The sequence below is a fragment of the Austrofundulus limnaeus genome, unplaced genomic scaffold (genome assembly GCF_001266775.1).
Source record: "Austrofundulus limnaeus strain Quisiro unplaced genomic scaffold, Austrofundulus_limnaeus-1.0 Scaffold283, whole genome shotgun sequence".
Lineage (NCBI taxonomy): Eukaryota > Metazoa > Chordata > Actinopteri > Cyprinodontiformes > Rivulidae > Austrofundulus > Austrofundulus limnaeus.
This window is the reverse complement of record NW_013952685.1, coordinates 1-5,232: the sequence shown is the minus strand read 5'-3', so window position 1 is coordinate 5,232 and position 5,232 is coordinate 1. Positions and strand designations below refer to the sequence as shown.

At 34.4% G+C, this 5,232-nt stretch overlaps 1 long non-coding RNA gene across 1 annotated transcript in view; it reads left to right on the top strand.

Annotated features, from left to right (window-relative positions):
- LOC106526592 (uncharacterized) overlaps nucleotides 1-4,933 on the top strand; it is a 6,720-nt gene extending 1,787 nt beyond the window's left edge. Inside the window, exon 2 of the long non-coding RNA XR_001311272.1 lies at nucleotides 4,037-4,933. This is a non-coding gene — a long non-coding RNA (uncharacterized LOC106526592). The remainder of the gene's footprint in view (nucleotides 1-4,036) is intronic.
- Nucleotides 4,934-5,232: the final 299 nt, after the last annotated feature.

Below are 5,232 nucleotides of genomic sequence, written 5' to 3'. Positions count from 1 at the left end.
GTTCAATACTTTTTCCCTGTGCCATTCCACATTATTACAAATAACTTCATTTCTGGACATTTATGGTTTGATTTCTTTGTATGTATGGATCACTTGGGTTGTTACCAACATCTGGTGAAAATTTCATGCCATTAGCACCTCTAGTAATATATTTACTGAGAAAAATGGTGACGTGTTCAATACTTATTTTACCCGCTGTATATGTAAAGCCAGGGGTGTATAGTAATGAAGTACAAATACTTTTAAGTAGAAATTTTAGTTATTTATACTTTACTGGACTAAATGTTTTTCAGACAAATTTTTACTCCTTACATTTTAAAAATACAAGAATAATTTCATTCCAACTTATCACTGAGAGAAAAAACAACTATCCAGAAACTGTATATGTGCCTCCTGGATAAAGTGAATTTAATTGTGGTTGGTTGTTAAGTATGAATATAAACCATTCTGACATCCGATTGGTTTGTAGGATCATCACACCTGCATGACTAATTGTAGCAGAGATATCTGCAGCTGAAACATGCACATTACTGCATCCCAAAGTTTTCAACATTTTAATATAACATTATAGTCATTATTGCCTTTAGAAAACTGTTTTTGTGAAAGGTGGTGTTATGCAATACAGACCCGTGGTTCAGCCTAGCTTTTGTCTTTAATGGGTATTTTTTTTACGTTATTTTTACACAAAAAGTGCTTTTACACTTTTACTTGACCCTTTGCATGTGATGTCACGRTTCAGAAAACCATCCACTTTGCCATGATGGACGTCAAGTAAACTGTACACAGCTAATCAAACAGACAGGCAGTGGGTCCTCACATAACCAAAACAAATCCACACACAATCCAAGCAAAATGTCATAATCCAACTGTGGGGCTGAGAAGAGGACTGTTGATGGGCTGCTGGGAAAGCCAGAACAWGCCTGGAGATAACATCAGGAAGAAGTGGAGAACTTATTTCRAGTGGCAGAACAGCTTGGGAGATGGTCGTCCTACACAAGGGCAGAAATCCCCCTGGGGGGTRGGGGGGTCCTGACCACCCACAATATTGTAAAACCCTAAATTGGACCCCCAAATTAATGAATGTCACAAATATAAAATTTTAAGTAAAGCCATACTACCAAGAGTAAGCAACTACATTATTTTTATAGGAAAAAATAATGCATGTCTTTTGAAAAGTAGTTTGAAAAGAGTGAACGGACTTGGCTCGTCTAAACATTTGTGAAAAGAGTAGAAAACAAGTAAATGTTGCTTCGCCTTGTCCTCTGGATGTAACTAACTGACGGCACCTGAGCCTGGGAATCTCCTCACTCAGACAAAGCTGGTTTCTCTGCCTCCCCGTACACAGCTTCTGTCCCACAGGAGCCCAGCTCAGCCAGCAGCTCTCAGCCACAGGTAACTGTTACATGTATTGCATGCCTGGTTATTGACCGATCNATATATATGTATGTATATATATACATCATCAGTTAGTGCTAGTTAGCATTAACCAACCTGGTAGCTCTATTTTAACAAATTAGTAATTTAGATAACATTTTGAATGTGGTAACAAACATGTAGAGAAATAAATACGGTAATTGAAACATATCATCAGTGAAATAAATAAATAAATAAATAAATAAATAAATAAACTGCCTCTCAGTGACTGAAGAGAAATAAAATAACCACTAGATGATGAAAACATCTGGCAAAAAGTGTTTAAAGGGTATTTATTGCCTGTCATTAACAGAGTGTCCTTAGAAAGCCTTTTGTTTTCTCTCTGACTGAATCTGTAGTTTAACAGGTTAAACCAAAACTCAAATGCTGAAGGAACAGAAAAGAGTAAATCGTTGTGGAGAACTTTTCACTCCTGTTGAACCTGATCCTCTGACCTGACAGTCAGGGCCGGTTTTAAAGGCTCAAACTTGTTTCTTTGATTTAAAAGCCAACTTCCTCCTTTTTTAAAATGACAAGAATATAAACAGAAAAGTAACAGCTGTTTGATAAAACACGTTACGTCAGATAAAATATGTATTTCTTGATTTTATTTGAAAATATTTCAATCTAACTACCGGGTAAGTTATTTTAGCTGTTCTTATATCAAAATGTTTCGCTCATTCAGGAGATTGTTGCTGTGATTGTTTTACTTTTCAAATTATTTGACTTTATTTATAAATATTTCTCCATACCTGCTATGTTTTGTCTTATTTTACTCTTAGTAAAGATTTCACTCTACTTTATATTTCTTTACATTTTTCTCTAACCTGTTGTTATTTTTAGCCTCTAGCTACTCATTTTCTTTGCATTTTAAGTACCTTTTTTGGTTCTTTAAACCCCAACTAGTAATTTTAGCAACTTTGATACGTTTGAGTAAGTCTATTGATGTTTTCAGTTAGGTTTGTATACTTTTAGCTAGTCTTTTAGTATTTGTTGCTAGCCTTTTGTTACTTTTAGCTAGGTTTTTGAAACTTTTCACAAGTTTTTTTGAAACTCTTAGCTGAGTTAGTTTAGATAATTTTTATGCTTTCAGCTAGTCATTTGTTACTTTTAGCTACAGTAGGTCTTGATGCTTTTAGTTAGCTTTTGCTGTTTTGATGCCTTTAAGGCCCTGTCACACTAAACAACCTTTGCCAATTTATGAACATTTTAAAGACGTCTTTGTTCAAGATGGAATTTAAAAAATCAACAGAAAGCTTCTTTTCAGCGTGTACATATTGTTATCCTAACGAATTGATCAAATATAACTTTTATTAGCAATTTAGACATAAAAAATGGTTCATAAGTTGGCATAAGTAGTGTGACAGGGCCTTTAGCTAGCCTTTTGATGTTTTTAGCAACCTTTTTGTAACTTTTAGGTCATATTTTTTACCTTAATTTTTGGATTATTTTAGCTATTTTCACTTTTATGTCTCACCTTTTGGTGTTTTTGGCCTTTTTTGAGGATTTTAGCTAGCTGACACTTTTCACTTGATTTTTTCTAATTTTAGCTAGCTTTTTAATGCCTTTAGCTAATTTTTTATGCTTTTAGTTAGTTTTTATTTACTTTTAGCCTCTTGTAATATTTAGCCAGTCATTAGTTACTTTTAGTTAGGTTTTGATACTTTTTGCTAGCTTTCTGATGGTTTTAGCTAGACTTTTGATGTTTTTAGTTAGACTTTTGATGTTTTTAGTTAGACTTTTGATGTTTTTAGTTAGACTTTTGATGTTTTTAGTTGGACTTTTGATGTTTTTAGCTAGACTTTTGATGTTTTTAGTTGGACTTTTGATGTTTTTAGTTGGACTTTTGATGTTTTTAGTTAGCCTTTTGATGTTTTTAGTTAGCCTTTTGATGTTTTTAGTTAGCCTTTTGATGTTTTTAGTTAGCCTTTTGATGTTTTAGTTAGCCTTTTGATGTTTTAGTTAGCCTTTTGATGTTTTTGAGTTATCTTTTTTAACTTTTAGGTTTCCTTTTCTACCTTACCTAACTTTTTGATGCTTTTAGCTAACGTTTTGACATTTTTAGCTCACCTTTTGATGTTTTTAGCCAGCTTTTTGATGCTTTTAGCTAGCGCTTCATTACCTTTAACCAGCCTTTTGCTAATTTTAAGTACCCGGTAGTCTTTTGCTACTTTGAACTAGTCCTCACTCCAACAAAAAGACAAACTCCTTTAATTTTCACTGATTTAATTTAAAACTAAATTTACATATTGGAAAGTTTTGAGTTGTTCCAGTCTATCTCAGGTGAATATCTCCATCACACTGAGCAGAAACACTTCAGCTTTTACCTTTTGTACAATAATCACATGTCCAATTTTTAGTATTCATGGTGTAAAACAACACAAACAGTTAATCTATCTGCTTGTTTCACTGTAACTTTCCCATCAGCTACGTTGTTCCTCCTACATATTTTACTTTTGTAATCATTTTGTTTTCTCACAGCAGTCCGGTCAGGTAACATACCTGAGGATGGAAGGTTTTTTGTTAAACTTCAACTTGTGAATAAAATGTTCCACAGCTGTTGACAGATCAGGAATACATGTTTACGACTGATGACTAACGATTTATTTTAATTTTCTTCCAGAGAAGAAGCGTCAGAGGATGAAGAATGAAGCGTCTAGTGTTGAGGAGCGACTCCCTGAGAGAAATTAAAAACATGGCTCGACTCCAGGTTTTCTCTGGCTCTGTCATGAAGTTAACGAATCAGCTTAAAGGACAAAACTGCTGACTGACGAACGAACACGCCTGGAAATCTGCAGCATGGCAGAGAATTTTAATAAATATCTCATTATTCTTTGCTGTTCAGCAGAAAACAAAACCATTACCAAAGTGTTTTATTATGCACTCTCACAAAAACAAAAAATATTTTAACAGTTTTGAATTCATTTTTTCTTTTTTAACAAAAGTTTACAGTAAAAATCTGTCAGCAGAGGGAAGCAGAGACCAGCTGTAGACTCAACACACCAACATTATATTTAGTGATTTATTTCATATTTACTGAACAACAAAGAAATAAAATGTCTTTATATATACTGTACACATCTATGTGAGTAACAGTTGCTTTTGTTGCTCAGGATGTTGACGTCACAACAAAAGCTGTGCACCAAGAGCCAAGCTCCATGCCTAGATTTATAAACATCAACATTTAAGATTTAACTTTTACATTTAGATTGAAGATTTCACACCCATAACATTTAAATTTAACATTTAGTAAAAATTATATCATGTTGTGTCATGTTTATACGGAGCCCGTGAGGTGACAGTAGGGTTGGGGTCTCAGAATCCTGACTTTCTCTCTCAGGATCCCGAGAAAATTTTACAGGATCCCCCATGTCCCCTTACTGGCTCTGTAATATTATGTAACGTCATGTTGTGGCATGTTGTTTTTTCCAGTTGGCAAACAATGATGTAGTGTCACCTGTTGGTATGGAATGTGGACTGGGTCAGTGCTCAAAAGATTAAGTGTGTTTTAAATACTGAATTGGCCTGAGTACTTTTTAATTCCCTGGCAGAGCTGTAAAGTAACTAAGAACAAATACTTTGTTAGTGTACTTATGTAGAATTTTTGGGTATCTGTACTTGAGTAATTATTTTTCAGCCTACTTTTTACTACTACTTCTTATATTTTCACACAGTTATCTGTACTTTCTACTCCTGACATTTTTTAAAAAGACAAGAACAGGCAGATTGGCGCAGCGTCTGCTGTAAAGCGGGCGCTGTACCGGTCCATCGTGGTGAAGAGAGAGCTGAGTCAGAAAGCGAAGCTCTCGATTTACCGGT